This window comes from Peromyscus eremicus, chromosome 4 (genome assembly GCF_949786415.1).
Source record: "Peromyscus eremicus chromosome 4, PerEre_H2_v1, whole genome shotgun sequence".
Lineage (NCBI taxonomy): Eukaryota > Metazoa > Chordata > Mammalia > Rodentia > Cricetidae > Peromyscus > Peromyscus eremicus.
In genome coordinates, this window is record NC_081419.1 from 23238467 (window position 1) to 23255799 (window position 17333).

General features: G+C 37.4%; 1 protein-coding gene and 1 long non-coding RNA gene across 2 annotated transcripts in view; one reads left to right on the forward strand and one right to left on the reverse strand.

The window, feature by feature from the left end:
- LOC131909120 (uncharacterized) overlaps nt 1-17333 on the reverse strand; it is a 250806-nt gene that overhangs the window by 146855 nt on the left and 86618 nt on the right. The window lies entirely within an intron of this gene.
- The window catches only part of Kynu (kynureninase), a 134712-nt gene that overhangs the window by 104049 nt on the left and 13330 nt on the right, over nt 1-17333 (forward strand). The window lies entirely within an intron of this gene.

Below are 17333 nucleotides of genomic sequence, written 5' to 3' on the forward strand. Positions count from 1 at the left end.
ACAGTTTGTGGCTATTATATAGGGTGTTGTTTCCCTGATTTCTTTCTCAGCCTTTTTATCATGTGTTTATTTAAAATTGTAAGGTAAAATTCTTCTATGGTCCAATGAACATACTTCTATTCATGAACAATTACAGATCACTTGATCATCTTTTTTTATTTCTCACAGATTTATTCATCTATCATCAGCCATAGTGTTTTTCGTATACTCAGCTGACAGTCTTTTAGATGTACAATCCAATTTGGATGAACAAATGCAAACAACCTCAGTTCGAATGTACTAGAATTCTGTGTTCTGTGTGTGAAGTTAGTTAGGTAACATTTGGACCCAGTCTAGTAGGCGTGTAAGTCATGAGGTCATGTTCTTTGGCCACAATGTCACAGCAGGACATTGTGTTGATAACCAGTGGGTATAAGAAAAAACACAAAGGAAACAGATGTTCTTTTGTTAGGTTTCAAGTAGACAACACATCTGCTGGAAGTTTCCCTTGCATCAGGCGTCTACTCTACTCCTTAAAGCCTCCTTTTCCAGTCATCTCTCTCAGCATTCTATTCTTCTGCCCACCTCCAACCTGATCCTTCAAGTTCCCATGTCTACCCACCCCCAATTCAACTAGGAGATCTCCTCTATTTCCCCTACCCTGGGAGATCCATGCCTCCTACCTTGGGCCCTCCTTGTTACTTAGCCTCTCTGGATCTGTGGATTGTAGCATGGTTATCCTTTACTTTACAGTTAATATCTACTTATGAATGAGGACATACCATGTTTGTCTTTCTGGGTATGTGTTACTTCACTTGGTATTTTTTTTTCTAGTTCTGTCCATTTGTCTTTAAATTTCCTGGTGTCCTTGTTTTTAATATCTGAGTAATACTTCATTGTGTAAATGGAATCAAATCAAAGACCCAGACATACATTCACACACCTATGTGCCGCGGCCTGCACAGCTGGAGCACGAAATCTGGCGAGGGACGCCGAGGTTAAACAGCACTCTAGACACCCAGTCTCAGTTGTCAGGGAAGCAGCTCTCTTTAGTCATACCAACATGGGCTCATATACCCCTCTAACAGCAGGAGTCAAGGAATGGTTACTCTGTATCCGGAGGCAAGCCGGACACTGTTTTCCAAACAGGAAAAACCACGGGGGAACTGATCCCCAGCACCCTCCGGAACCCAACTGCACATTTTTCACACAAACAACTTAACTGGGACAGGACAAAAAAGGGCATTTAAAATTAAGGCAGCAAACTTACTGCTGCTGACACCTATGGACACTTGATTTTTGACAAAGAATCCAAAACTATAAAATGGAGAAAAGAAAGCATCTTCAACAAATGGTGCTGGCATAACCAGATCTTGGCATGTAGAAGAATGCAAATAGATCCATTTCTATCACCCTGCACAAAACTCAAGTCCAAGTGGATCAAAGACTTCAACATAAATCTAGTTACACTGAAAGTGATAGAAGAGAAAGTGGGGAATAGCCTTGGCACAGGAGACAACTTTCTGAATAGAATGCCAGTAACACAGACGCTAAGATCGACAATTAGTAAACGGGACCTCTTGAAACTGAAAAGCTTCTGTAAGGCAAAGGACACGGTCAAAGAACAAAATGGCTGCCTACAGATGGGAAAAGATTTTCACCAACCCCACATCCAAGAGGGCTGACCTCCAAAATATATAAAGAACTCAAGAAACTAGACATCAAAAAACCAAACAAACAAATTTAAAAATGAGGTAATGATGTTTACATTCTCTGTTTACAGAGAATTCACAAAAGAAGAATCTCAAATGACAGAGAAACACTTAAAGAAATGTTCATCATACTTAGCTATCATGGAAACGCAAATCAAACAACTCTGAGATTCCATCTTACACCTGTTAGAATGCTTAAGATAAAAAAAAAAAACACTAATGACAAGAGGATGTGGAGTAAGAGGAACACTCCTCCCTTGCTGGTGTGAGTGCAAACTTATACAGATACTTTGGAAATTAATAAAGCAGTTTCTCAGAAAATTGGGAATCAATCTATCTCAAGACCCAGTGATACCACTCTTGGGCATATACCCAAAGGATGCTCAATCATACCACAAGGACTCATGCTCATCTATGTTCACAGCAGCTTTGCTTGTAATAGCCAGAACTTGGAAACAACCTAGAGGCCCCTCAACTGAGGAACGGATGAAGAAAATGTGGTACACACTGGAGTACCACTCAGCTGTTAAAAACAAGGACAAGGACATCAAAAAATTTGAAGGCAAATTGATGGAACTAAAAAAAATAATAATCCTGAGTGAGGTAACCCAGACCCAGAAAGACAAGCATGGTATGTACTCACTCATAAGTAGATATTAACTGTAAAATAAAAGATAATCATAATACAATCCACAGACCCAGAGAGGCTAGGTAACAAGGAGGGCCCAAAACGGGGATGCATGGATCTCCCAGGGAAAGTGAAATAGAGGAGATCTCCTGGTTGGACTGGGATGGGTGGGCAGGAACTTGAGGGATAGGGTTGGGGGGGCAGAGGGTAGAATGCTGAGAGAGATGACAGAAAAGGGGGGGAGGGCTTTAAGGAGTAGGATAGAAGCCTGATGTAAGCAAAACTTCCAGGAGTCTACAAAGATGGCCCCAGCTAAGACTCCTGGCAGCAGTGGATGCATAGCCTAAACTGGCCATCCCTTGTGACAGGATTGGTGATTACCTTGCTTGTCATCAGAGAGCCTTCATCTGGTAACTGATGGAAGCAGATACAGAGAACCATGGCCAAACATTGGGCCAAGCTCAGGGAGGCCCCCTGAGAAGAGGGAGAAAAAGATTGTAGGAGCAAGGGGGTCAAGGACAGTGCAGGAAAACCCACAGAAATGGCTAGACTAGCTCATGGGAACTCACAGAGTCTGAAACAACAACCTGGGAGCCTGTATGGGACCAACCTAGGCCCTCTGCATGTATGCAACAGTTGTGTACCTTGGTCTATTTGTGGGGCTCCTGGCAATGGGAGCAGAGTCTGTCTCTGGTGATTTGGCTGACTCTTGGGAACCTACTCCTCATCCTGGATTTCCTTGCCCAGTCTGAATACAAGGGTAGGTTCTTGCTCTTATAGCAGCTTAATATACCATTCTTTGCTGATGCCCATGGGAGGCCTGGCCCTTTCTAAGCCAATACAGAGGAGGGGTGGAGTGGTGGGGTGGAAGGGAGGTTAGGAGAGGGAGTGGGGGAGAGAGAATAGAAGGGAGGCTGAGGTTATGATGCAAAATAAATAAATTAAATTTAAGAAAATGAAGGAGGGAGAGGGATGGACTTTAGAAGTCCTTCTGGGGAGTTATCCCAGTGACCAGCCTGCAAATGGTCAGAATTCAAAGAGGAGGCTAACAGAGGAGGTCGTGAAAGGTGCCAGGCTTCTGGATCTATGCTCTGAGATAGTTGGAAGACTTCATGAATAATTCAAGAATGGAAAAACATATGTCTTCCTCATGAAAATGAACAAATAATAGATAGCTCTCGTGAGCAGAAGGGCCTGAAAGACTTGGAGACCAAGGTTTGGGAGACTGTAATGGCCTGGTTCAGGCTTCTGCAGTGGTCTTCAGGACTGTATTCCTGGGTTGGGGCTTGGGTGGAAACTGAGGGGCTTGTGGTGGCAAAACAGAAGACAAGGAGTGGATTTCCATCCTTAACCTGGGATGCCTGGTCAAAGACACAAAAATCAATCTGGAAGAGATCCACCTATTCTCATGCTTGCTCTTGGTTGCATCCTTTAAGGAAAAGGGTTTGAAGATCATGCCAGTGCAGAAGCAGACTTAGTCTAGCCAGTGGACCAGAGTAAAGGCTTTGCTGCCATTGGTGACAACAATGGTCATTCAAAGCGACTCTCTTGTCTGTTTTGGAAGAGCCAAGAGATTTTGTCAATTATCGTCACCTACTGTGCTGCAGAACACTGAAACCTCTCTTCTCGTCTGCCTGAACTGGGTGGTCTTTCTGCCTTTCTCTGCCTCTAGTGACCTCAACAACTCACCTCTGTGACATCAACTTCTTCAGGACGTATGAGTGAAGACATGTAATTGTCAACTTTCTGTGCCTTATCATTTTGTGTAGCATCCCCCAGTGTTACCACCAATGACAGCATTGTCTTTTTATGTGGCTAAGGCCATGCTATTATGTATGTAGGCCAAACTTCTTGGTCTGTTCATCTAGAAATGGGCATTCCAGTTGTCCATATCTTGGCTGTTGTGAATAGCCTGTCATGAATACAGTGATCTCTTTGTAAAAGTATAAGGTCAAGCTGCCAACCATCTTCTACAAAAATAAGAACATGTAAAATTTATTTTCAGTGAATATGTTTCTTATTTTTCTCCAAATAAAACAATCTTTGTGAAACTTTTGACTCCATGAAACTTGTTTCATATATATGTGTGTGTGTGTGTGTGTGTGTGTGTGTGTGTGTGTGTGTGTGTGTTTATACATATGTATGTGTATTAATGTATCTGCATTTCTGTCATAGAAAATTCTGGACTGACAGACATTCTAACATATCCCCAACTGTTTTTTACAAATTGTATTTATTTTTAGTAATAAGCAATTATGATGCATCATATTGTGGTTTTGTTGTTTTTATTTTGTTTTTTCAATACTATAACACTTTGTTCAAATCAATACATTTTTAAAAGCCATGAAAGGAGTAAGACAATTATGTTTAGTTTTAAGTTGTGAGGGGGGGAAAGGAAGGATAAGTTGTGAGAACAAGAAGTTTAAATTCTGAATTCATGATCATAAGATATGAAGTCAAAAGACATTATGACTGCAATTTTTCATGACATTTGTTCCTAAAGAAATTTGGATCTGACTGTATTATATTTTGGAATTTGCTCCAAGAGCAACTGAGTTTTTATAATAAACTACAAAGTCAAATGATTACTTTGCTTGGTTTCAATGAGGTTTGGGGTGAAGGAAAGTAAAGGGTATAAAGTCTTTTTAATTTAGTAAGTTAGATATTTATGTTAATTTGTTAAATTTATGATCTGAGGATTCTAGCATTAATGTCTTCTTTAGAAGATCAAAGATGGGCCTGCGTTAATGGCATAGTGGTTAAGAGTGCTTTTGTGCTGGGCGATGGTGGCGCACGCCTTTAATCCCAGCACTCGGGAGGCAGAGCCAGGCAGATCTCTGTGAGTTCAAGGCCAGCCTGGTCTACAGAGTAAGTTCCAGGACAGGCACCAAAACTACACAGAGAAACCTTGTCTCAAAAAACAAAACAAAACAAAAAAAGAGTGCTTTTGTACCATCTTGAGGACCGCAGTTTGGATTCCAGAATCTGGTATCAAGCTGAGCATCTAGCAAACACATGACAGAAGCAACTCTGATGGCCTCTGCTGTCTTCTGTGTGGATACACACAGCTAAAACAAATGCAGGAGAGTTTTGACCTCACTTTGTCATTCCTTATGTCCACATTTAAGCACCCTGTGGTTTTCTCACACGGACCAAGAGTGTATCTCAGAAACACCCTTAACAAGTTGCAGCCATGCTTTCCATGGTTTGCATTTATTTGCTGCTCTTTTTTTTATGATGGTCAAAGAAATTTTTGGCTTTCTTCCAACACTTTCTTTCCCCCAATTCCTTTATTTTTTAAGAAAGCCATCCTCTGTTTAATTTTTAATTTTTCATGAAAGATTTTTTTCAATGAAGACTTCAAATACCATGATACTGCATTTTATTTATGATTGTTCAGTTCAATTTTAAGGAATTATTTGTGAGTCTGTTGTGTTGTTAGTTGATTACTAACATGATTATAATTTTACTTCACTGGCTTTACATCTGTTGATTGGTAGAGTGTATGCCAAGATGTCACTAGACTGCATCTCTTTAGTGCTCCATTTTTTTTTGTTGTTGTTGTTGTTTTGGTTTTGGTTTTGGTTTTGTTTTGTTTATTTTCCTAATTCTAATTGGTGGACTCTGCTAGATTCTGTGTGATACATTTGGAGTCTGGATATCTTCTAAATAATTATATTTTTGTTTGTGTTCTATATCTTTAAAACCCTTTAAACAGTCCTGAGTCCATCTGTAAAAGCTTCAAGGTAGACTGTATGAGTGAAATTACTCACTCAAGTTTACTAATTCAAGTGTCAAGAGATGTTCTTTATTGTTCCGAGACAGAGTATCATGTCTGGCCTCAAACTTGTTATGCTTTGTAGCTGAGGTTGGTCTTGAACTCCTGATCCTCCTACTTCGATCTCTCAGTGTTGGAATTATAGGCATGTCCTGTCACACACAGCTAGGTCTCTCCATTTTGAAGTAAAATTACTAACAACCAGAGAAATCAGGCAATGATGCATGCCAGAAGAGGGCACCAGATCTCATTATAGATGGTTGTGAGCCACCATGTGGGTGCTGGGAATTAAACTCAGGACCTCTGGAAGAACAGCCAGTGCTCTTAACCTCTGAGTCATCTCTCCAGCCTACTGATGTGTTCTTAATCACCATTAATTTCTCGATCAAGTCAACCAGCATCAATTGGCCAGTAAAGTGAAGATTTCACTGTAGTGGTACTGGTATCTTGTTAATCATGGCTGATTCTTCAGCCCCAGAGACCAGAACCACAAATTGTTAACTCAAAATATCTCACAAATAGCCATAGGAGAATCTTTGTGTCCCTCTGAAACTTCACAAGGTCTTTCTTCTCCTTAGCTCTCAGCAGTTTTCATAACTCACCAAGTGTTCGCACTAAATTGTTTTTCTCCCCCAAAGGTTCCAAAGTCCTTCCACAAGCTTCCTGTGCTGAATAGTTTTATTTCAACTTGACACAAGCTTAAGTCATCTGAAAGGAGGGAACTTCAATATAAAAAATGTTTTCCTAAGTCCAGGTTGCAGGCAGGCCTGTAAGGCATTTTCTTAATTAGTGATTAATGGGGAGGATCCAACCCATTGTGTGTAGTGCCATGCCTGGGCAGTGGTCCTGGGTTCTATAAGAAAGGCTGTACAAACTATAAGGAGCAAGCCTCCTGTAGCTGAAGTTTTCCTGTGCTTGCCTGGCACCAAGGTCCCACAGCCACTTATAAAATTATAAAATTCCTGTGTCCTGCCTGGTCCGGTAACCACTCAGACCCAAGTAAGAAGACAGAGGTTTATATTAATTAAAAAACTGCTCAGCCATTAACTCAGGCCTACCAATGACTAGCTCCTACACTTAAACTCAGCCCATTTCTGTTAATCTATAAATCGCCACGTGGCTTTACCTGTGTGTCATTACATGCTGCTCCCAGAATGGCAGGCTGGAGTTTCCTCACTCAGCCTTCCTCTTCCCAGAATTCTCCTTATCTGCTTATCCCACCTATACTTCCTGCCTGGCTACTGGCCAATTAGTGTCTTATTAAACCATTGTACAAAAGCATTATCCCACAACACCCTCCATTGCAACTTCATTAGCTCCTGCCTCCAGGTTCTTCACCAGCTTGAATTCCTGCTCTGACTTCTTTCAATGATGAACAGTGATATAGAAGTATAAGCCAAATAAACCCTTTCCTCCTCAACTTGCTTCTTGGTTGTGGTGTTTCATCACAGCAATAGGTACCCTGAGACACTTCCTCAAAACACATGGTCAGGTCTATCAAAGAATTACTCTATGAACTGGAACCAATTTCTTTCTTATTCAGGGTTTCTATTGCTGTAATGAAACACCATGACCAAAAGCAACTTGGGGAGGAAAAGGCTTATTTCAGTTTGCATGTCCCAATCATAATCCATCATGAAAGGAAGTCATAGACAGCAACCTGGAGACAGAAATTATGGAGGAGTGTTGCTTACTAGCTTGCCCACAGGACAATCTGTAGGGAGTGTTTTCTCAATTGAGGTTCCATCTTCCCAAGTGACCCTAGCTTGGGTTGAGTTGACTGAAAACTCATCAGCACACAACCTTTCCCCTTTCAAGCCCCCTTTTCTCCTCTCAAGAGCTCCCTCTAATAGCATTACCCCCCATTCACTCTCATATAAATACCACATACAAAAAAAATAGAAGGTATGGTGTGCATGTGAGAGAGAACATTCAGCATTTGTCTTTCAGAACCTGGGTCACCTCACTTATTATAATATTGTCAGTTCTATGCATTGTCATCAATATTTTATCATTTAATTTTTCTTTATAGTTAATAATATTCCAATGTGTGTATGTATCATATTTTCATTTTCTAGTAATTTTTAAATGTAATTTGATTTTTTCCTATTGTAAGTAGAAGAGTAAATATGTCTACAACTATCGCCATGATAGGGTATAGAGTCTTTTGGGAAAATGTTCAGGAGTAGTATTGCTATATTATACAATAGTTCTATTTATAGTTGTTTGAGAACATTCCAGAATGACTTCCAGAATGGCTGCACAAGTTTATACTCTCTCCAACAGTAAATAAGGGCTCCTCTTTCCCCACATCCTCATTAGCATATGTTGTCATTAGTTTTCTTGGTGATAACCACTTTGAGTTGAGTAAGATGGAATTTCAAAGTAGTTTTAATTTACATTTCCTATATAGCTAAGTATATTAGTTGGTCATTTGATTTTTTTTCTTTCAAGATCTGCCTGTTAAGATCACTGGCCTACTTATTTATTGGCATATTTCTGTGGGTGTTCATTCCTTTTTTTGCAGGTTAAAAAAATTATTCTAGATTGTAAGCCCTTCTCTGAAGTATAGCTGGTAAAGATTTTCTCTCATCCTGTAGGCTGTCCAGCTGGTTCATAGTTTCTTTTAATGTGCAAACTCTTTCTAATCTGATGTGATCCTATTGTAAATTATAGGAGATACTTGCTGTGTTATTGGGATTCATTCAGAAAGTTCTTGTCTGTACCTGAATCCTGGCAAGTTTTCTCTACCTTTCCTCTAGTGATGAGATGTTTGGGGTTTTAAATTGAAGCCTTTGGCCCACTTTGAATTGAGTTTTGTGCAGCCTGAGATTCATATGTGTAATTTCATTCTTCTGCAAGTGGATATCCAGTTTTGCTGATGCCTTTTATTGAATAAGTTGTCATTTTTTTCCAGTATGTTTTTTATATCCTTGTCAAACGTTAGGTGTCCATAGATGTGTTGGTTTATCTCTGGGCCATCTGTTTTATTTCATTGGTCTACATGTTTATTTTTGTGCCAGTACTATGCTGTTCTTGTCACTATTGTATAATCTGAAGTTAGGTAATGTGGTGCATCTGACTATGTTCTTTCTGCTTAGGATTGCTTTGGCTATCCATGGTCTTTACATTTTCATATGAATATTAGGATGTTTTTCTAATTCTGTGAAAATTTCATTATTAAAAAATTTCAAATTTTAATGAATATGCCATTGAATTTGTAGATTATTTTGCTAGTATATCCATTTTATAATACTAACTGTGCCATCATCTACTGTATTCTTCAGTTTTATTTTTTTCAGTGTCTTCAGGCTTTTCTTATATAGGTCTTTCTTATCTTTGGTTAGCTCTATTCCCAGATGTTTTCAAAGCTGTTGGAAATGAGATACTTTTCCTACCTTTCTTATCAGCAAACTCTTGATTAACATATCTAGAAGCTATAGATTTTGTATTCTCATTTTATATCCTGTACCTTTTGAACATGTTTATGAGATCTGAAAGTTTCCCTATGAGTTCATGGGTCTTTTAAGTGTAGAATCACTATCAGCAGGTAGAGATAGTTTAACAATTTCCTTTCCAACCATTGTGTCTTTCATATATTTTTTCTTTTTTTGCTCTGCCTAAGACTCTGAGAAGTTTGATGAATAAGTGTGGAGAGAATGGACATCCTCTATGCCTCACAGATGCTCTTGGATTTTCCCAATTTAGTATAACATTATTTGTAGGTTTGTTGTCTACGGTCTTTATTATGTTGAGGTTTTATTCCTAGTCTAGTCTTGGGTAAGTTTTATCCTAAAGAAATATTGAGAGAATGGAAAGATGTCTCCATGCTTAAGAGTGCTTACTGCACTTGCAGAGGACTTGGGTTTGAGTCCCAGAACCCAAATGGCAGCTCACAACTACCTGTAACTACAGTTCCAGGGAATCCAATGCCTTCTTTGAACCTCCAGAAGATGACCAGACATGCACATGATGCACTTGTGTTCATGAGTGCAGACAAGCACTTGTGACAAAATAAAATAAAAATGAATAATACTACATTTCCTCAAATGTCTTTTCTGAATCTATTGACACGATTATTTGATTTCTATCTATCAGTCTATTAATAAAGTGTATTACATTTCCTGATTTGATTATGTTGAACTAACATGTGATATTATTAATGTGATCTTGAATAAAGTGTGCAAGTCTTTTTGTGAAGAATGTTTACACCTATTTTAATCTTTTGTAATTTCCTTTTTTGGTTATGTCTACATCAAATTTTGGTATCAAAGTAATACTGACTTTGTAGAATGGATTTGGCACTGGTCTCTCTATTTTGTGGAACACTTTGACAAGTATTAGTATTAGTTAGATATATCATATTGGTAGGTAGAATTCATCAGTAAATACATCCCCTCCTGTGCTTTTATTTGTGAACTGATGTTTAACCACTGCTTCAATTTCATTGTTAGTTATGGGAATGTTTAAGCAACTTAAACATACCCATACATTTATATTCTTCTGGATTCTATATCCTTCTGACTTTAATTTTAGTGGTCATATACTGTTTACTGCTCTAGAGGCAGTGGGACTTGGGAAAATGAAGCAGATAAATGAGGTGGACTGGTCTCATGCAATAGCCAACTTTATTCAAAGCATTGGATAATTTATACTCTGAGGGTGAAGAAGCATCACATGACTAAAGTATACAATCACAAGGGCAACCCACAGGTGGTGGGTAGGCCACATGCAGCAAAAACATGTTTTTCCATAAAGGCATATAAATAAATAACAATAGCCAGTTGTAATGAATAATCTGAAGTAAACTCACTCCTATCCACTGTATCTGGGAGGATAACTAAAGCAATAATCCAAAAACAATTTTGTGTTTTTGAAGAAATTGAGGTTATGAGACTCTTGTCTTGGTTTCTTAGCATTTTCTCACAATCAGTCAGAAATCTCCTCACACAGCTCCCTCCATTCTTGGATCATGTCTGACAATATACATTTTGAATTTTTTTCATTTCTTCTAGATTTTCTAATTCATTAGATGTAATGTCTCCCCTCTCATCAGTTATTTTATTAACTTAGAGTTCTCTATTTGTGTTAGTTTGGCTAGGAATTTGCTAATCTTATAAGTTTCTCCAAAGAAACAGCTATTCAATTGATAATTCTGTTTATTGTTCTTTTAGTCTTGATTCCATTAGTTTCTGTCCTGGTCTTTATTATTATTTCTTGCCATCAGCTGCATTTGGGTTTGATTTTGTCTTGTTTTCCTATAGTTTTGAGATGTATCACTAGGTTATTTACTTGCCATCTCGCTGATACTTTTACGTGAGCACTTTCAGCTTAGCTATAGCTTTTCATCTTAGGCCAGGGTTCAATGTATCCCAAAGGTTCTGGTGTGTAGCACAATAATTTTCTTTTGATTGTTGTTGAGAACCAGCACCGAGTTTAACTATAAAGAAGAGAACATTTCCCCTTTGGTATAGTCTTTTGTTCATATTTCTGTTATGAACATGTCATTGTGTATACTCAAGACAAGTTATCATTTCCTCTTGTGATACTATGCTGAACAGTACGTCTTTGATGTCCTTGTTAAACACAAACAGAAACCATCGTAACTCATACTCTTGAATTTTTAATATTATCACATACACAGAGATGACAAGTACTCAGTTCTTTAGTGAATACACAAAAATGAAAGAAAGCTTGCTAAGTAAGGAAAGATTGAAATATTGCTCCCAATTTTTATTTTGATCCCACTAAAGATGAAATGAAGAAACATGTTACTGTATTTTTCCACCACTGTGTCTCAGAGTCAAACTTTTCAAGAAAATGCCAAGAGGTAAATGTGATATCTTTGAGCGCATAAGGCTCATATACTATCATGATATGTGCTACAAAAGAAATAATTCTACCTAATAAATCAATGTTTTCTACATTTTCAAGCTATAAAAAAATGAAAGCAATTCCAAGTTCATGCTTTTGCCAAAAACTTTACCAAGTTCCTTCATTCTGCAATAAATTTTATCTCTTGTACATTTTCCTTAACATTTCTCAAACACTATCATTTAAGCTATTAATCTAATAACAATTCTAGAATAAATTTTATCAAAACAACCTTCTATTGAAATATTTTATAAAATGTTTGCTGTGGGGCTGAGGTGAACATGGGCATCATGTAGATTAAATAGAAATTCTTGCCTCCCTTATAAATGTTTAGAGGTAATGATTCTTTCAATTAGAATGAGACATACACTTTTTCTTTCTTTTTTGTTTTTGTTTTTCATTTTGTGTGGGCATGGATTTTATAAATCATTACCACAAATGTCTCTGATTATGCTACATCCTTTAAATTAACTTTGTTATGTCTGTCTTTCAGTCAGCTCTTAACTATTTTCAAACTAAATAACCATAAACTCATTATAATTGACTTGATCATCTTATATAAATAATTGCATTATATTTCTTCTCCCGCTTTACCTCCTTGATGTCATTCAGCTAGTTACATGAAATGTCTACAATTCCCACATTATACTTAAAAAAAATCTGATTTTTATCTTAAATACATGAAAAAGAATAAGTATTTTGAAGGCTAGTGAGATGACTCAGTGGATAAAGATGCTTACTACCCTGCCTAATGAGTAGAGTTCAATCCCTTGGACTCATATGGTAGAAGAGAAAAGAAAATTGAATCCTTCAAGTTTTCTTCTGAACTCTACAAGACACTGTGGCACACAAGTCCATACCCTTCCACACAAAAAAATAAGTAAATAAATGAATGTAATAATAAATCTTTTGACAAGTATACCTGCCTTTGGACTCTAGTTTAAATGAAGAATTTTAAAAGTTAAAATAAAAACAAATTTTAAAAGTATTGAGTAAATTTCTACGAATGCCTCTTCACCACATGCCAATTGCATTTCAAATGGTGGACAAGGCTGTGAATTTTACTCAACGAGTGCTCTACTTGGGAAAGTCACTTTACTGAAATGATGTGCCTCTCTCATGCTTCTCTGCCTCTCTCTCCTAGTCTTTCCTTCCTTTTCTGCTAAAATAGACCCATATTGTTGCTTACCTTCCCCAGGAGAGCTCCTTTCCCACCCCAAGGTGACTCAGTTTTCCTACTTGTGCTTCCTGTATTGATCATTTAGGACACACCACACCACACACATACTCTGACCTACAACATAGTCAAGTCCCTGAGCTCACAAATTTATATTCTAGCTGGAGAGAAAACAAAAGCAAATGAACAAGCAATTATTAAATATGATCAATATATACTGTGGGTACTCCTCATCTTCCTTGATTTTGTATAACTTGTAGTCATTCCTTATTAGCACATCTGGTTCTTTGCCTCACTTTTAACTTAATAACTGCATACTAGTTTCTATTATGTTTCTATAATTTACAAAACCAAATTCCCAATTAAAGAAGTATTTCTTTAAGTCTTGAACAGTTACTGAGAAGATGTTGTGTCTATACTTACATGTAACTTGCTTTGCACTATAATTTTTCCATAAAAATAATTCTTAGATGTGTATTTGCCAAGTCAATAGTATAAGTATTCATAACTTTTGTAGTCATTATTCCTCTGCTTTCCTCTGGTGCACATCTCATAATACTCCTACAATAACATGTGGGGATTATCATTTTTGTCACATTTATACCAATAGAGGGCATAAACAAACTTCATTTTTTAATCTGATGGATGAATTATGCTTTTTATAACTATAATTAATAATGACATCACTAAATGGAAAGCTGGTATTCTGACGCTTAAGACAACTTTTGAAACAACACTGACGTTTTTATACACTTTGGCCTTTCTGGTTTATTTCTCTCTGCTCTCCTCTTTTCTTTCTTAGACTTTTCTTTTCTCTCTCTCTCTTTCTTTCTCTCTCTCTCTCTCTCTCTCTCTCTCTCTCTCTCTCTCTCTCTCTCTCTCTCTCCTCACTCTTCTCTAAGACAGGATCTTCACCTCTAGCATGGGTGGCCTGAAACTCTCTATGTTGCTGAGGCTGCCTCTGACTTTCGATCTACTGTCTCTACTTCCCAAGGCCAGGGCTCCGGCTATGGAATGCCTATCACCCTTTGTCCATTCTCACTGAGTTATTTTGCACTGTGACTTTCTAGAAAGCTTAAATTAACTTTAACTGATACATAAAAGCACATCAATTGTAAATATTAAAACTACAAAGTGATTTGATGCATGTGCACATTTTAAAATGCTCAGGTTAGCTGTGTTTGTCTCACACACTTACAGTTTTTTGTGGCAAAACCACTTATACCCCTTTTCTAGCTTGTTGAGAAATACTATGCTCAATTGCAGTGTGTAATCAACCTATGGTGCAGTGTGGCGCCAAAATTTCTTTGTCCTGCCTGATTTTAATGTATTACCAATTGATCAACTTTCCTTCACCTCTTCCTTCACTCTTTGCAAACTCTGCTAATCACCACTCCCCTCTAAATGTATTTGAAAACAGGTCATTAACATTTTATACGTTAGTGGCATCATGTTTGTCTTTCTGTGCATGTTTTGTTTCACTTAACATAATGTCCCCCATTCCTATCATGTCATAAACTGCAGGATTTCCTTCTTCCCTTATGGTTGAATACTGCATCTACATACATATTAAGAGGGGCTAAGTGGTTAAGAGCACTTGCTACTCTTCCACAGGACCTAGGTTTGGTTCCCAGCACCCACAAGGTGGCTAATAACCATCTGAAACTCCAGCTGCAGGAAATTGTGTGCCGTCTTCTAGTCTCTGAAGGCACTAGATGTATGTGTTGCAGACATATGTGCAGACAGAATGCCTATGTACATAAAATGAGTAAAGTTTTAGGTTGGTTAATTCTTTGTGATATAAATTGAAAATGATTGTTTGGATTGTTACTTAAACAATCTTTCCTAGTTGGTTGTTCTGCAGAAACAATCTCAAGATTCTTTTTAGTTTTATTACACAATGAATTATGTATTTATTCACTTGTTGACATAGTATATGCTGTTTTGGATGGGAACTTTCACAGATAGTAAAATCTTCCACAAATATTCCCTGTCATCATGTTTTTCACAAAAAGATTTCTTAGTGTGTTTGTTTTCCATGTGACATTTGAGTCAGCTTCACTTTTCATAAATAAAAGCAAGCTTGCTTGCATTTTTATGTGACTCATTTTAAATTTGTACATCAACTCAACGGTAATTGGTTTTCTTTTGATATTGATTACTAATTATATCCTTTTCAAGTGGTTTAGAAATGTAGGTCTTACATGTTTCTTGGCAATATATCTGTGTGTTAATGCAAGTATGTATTTAAAATTTTATTTTTGTAATAATTACATAAAAAACTATTATAGTAAATGATCAACTTGTTCTTACCAAGTACAAAATTACATAACTTGAAAGTAGTGATAATTTACCTCCTTCCCCTAATTTTTTTCATCTATAAACTCTTTTAATTTATGCTGGAAGTTTTGGTATTTCTCTGCAAAGTTCAAATTCTTTGTGACTGTGTATTATTATTACATTTAAGATTAGTTTGATTTTATAGTTGCCATACTTTTTGTGTGTGTGTGCTGAAATGTGATATTTTATTATTTTTTTAATTTTATAATTAATTTAATTTTACGTATCAGCCACAGATTCCCCTGTCCTCCCTCCTCCCGCCACCCTCCCCCACCCTCCACCCAATCCACTCCCCATTCCCATCTCCTCCAGGGCAAGGACTCCCCTGGGGATTCAGCTCAGCCTGGTAGATTCAGTCAAGGCAGGTCCAGTCCCCTCCTCCCTTCACCCAGGCTGAGCAAAGTGTCCCAGCATATTTTATATTTGTCATTCTAACAGGTTTATATTGATATTACATTGCTCTTACAAAATAGTAATTTTTCAAATGCTTTCTGTCTAATTGAATAGTTTTTGATGGATGGGAATAAATAATTTTGAGATTTATCTACTCCAAAACAGTAGTGAGATAGGTTTTCTTTAATGACTTTACGTTTTTATAATGTTTTCTAGTTCTGTAAAATCTTTTGGTTTATACTTTTTCCCTTCTTGGATTAAGTTAAATAAATAACCTTCTTTTAGAAAAGTCCTCATTTTATTGATGTTTTAAAATATTTTAGGTAGGGGCTGGAGAGATGGCTGAGAGGTTAAGAGCACCGACTTCTCTTCCAGAGGTCCTGAGTTCAGTTCCCAGCACCCACATGGTGGCTCACAACCATCTGTAATAAGATCTGGCACCCTCTTCAGTATACATAATAAATAAATCTTTAAAAAAATTTAGGTAATCTCTGCTTCATGATAAACTACATTTTCCTTATTTGTGACTAACCCTGCACATAACATTTTTGGTTTTGTTTTATTGCATTGTCTTCCGTTTTCCTATAGAAATAGAATCTCCTGACCACTGCTGACTTCAAGATGCTCCCTGAACCCACTGGCATTTATTACTATGATAGCTGTGTCTGGGCTTTATTCAATGTTGTTTAACGTTGTGTCTTCTGTGTTAAGAGCTTCTAAAAGAGCATTTCAATACACCTTGCTTTTCTATTTACTGTTTTTAAGCAAAATCTTCTGATTCTTAGGATTTTATTTAAAATTTTCTTTAAAAAAAATTCTGTTGTTCCCTTCCATTGAATAATGGTGGGTTTGGCGTGTTTCTTCTTCCTTCTGCCTAGACACCATCACCCTTTGCTCTGACTTCCTTTCCTTTCTGAACTCCTTATAAACTAGAGTTCTAATATGCAGGTTGGTCACTGTGGTCTGGATCACTCAGATGCCATTGCATTGTTTCAATATAAAAATTCAAATCAGTCTTTATTCAATAAAGTTCTGTTGAAATAAGCCAGGTGGTGATCATGCATGCCTTTAATCCCAGCACTCAGGAGACAGAGGCATGTGGATTTCTGTGAGTTCAAGACCAGCCTGGTCTACAGAGCAAGCTCCAGGACAGCCAGAGGTACACAGAGAACCCTGTCAATTTCCTTCTTTGGGGCCAATAATGACCACTTTTTCTATAAGTAAGATGCATTAGATCTTTCTTCCTTTGCATCTTTGTCCTGCTGCTCACTTCTGTTCTTTTCTCTTTTCCCCTGCTCTCCTCACATTCCTTCTGAACCATTCATTACTTCTTTCACATGTCCTGTTTTCTTTTCAAATTCAATTCTACAAGCTCATTTTCATCTGTCACATTTCTAAGATATGTGTGTGTGAAACTTTTCCTAAGAAGTCATCACACACAAACACACACAC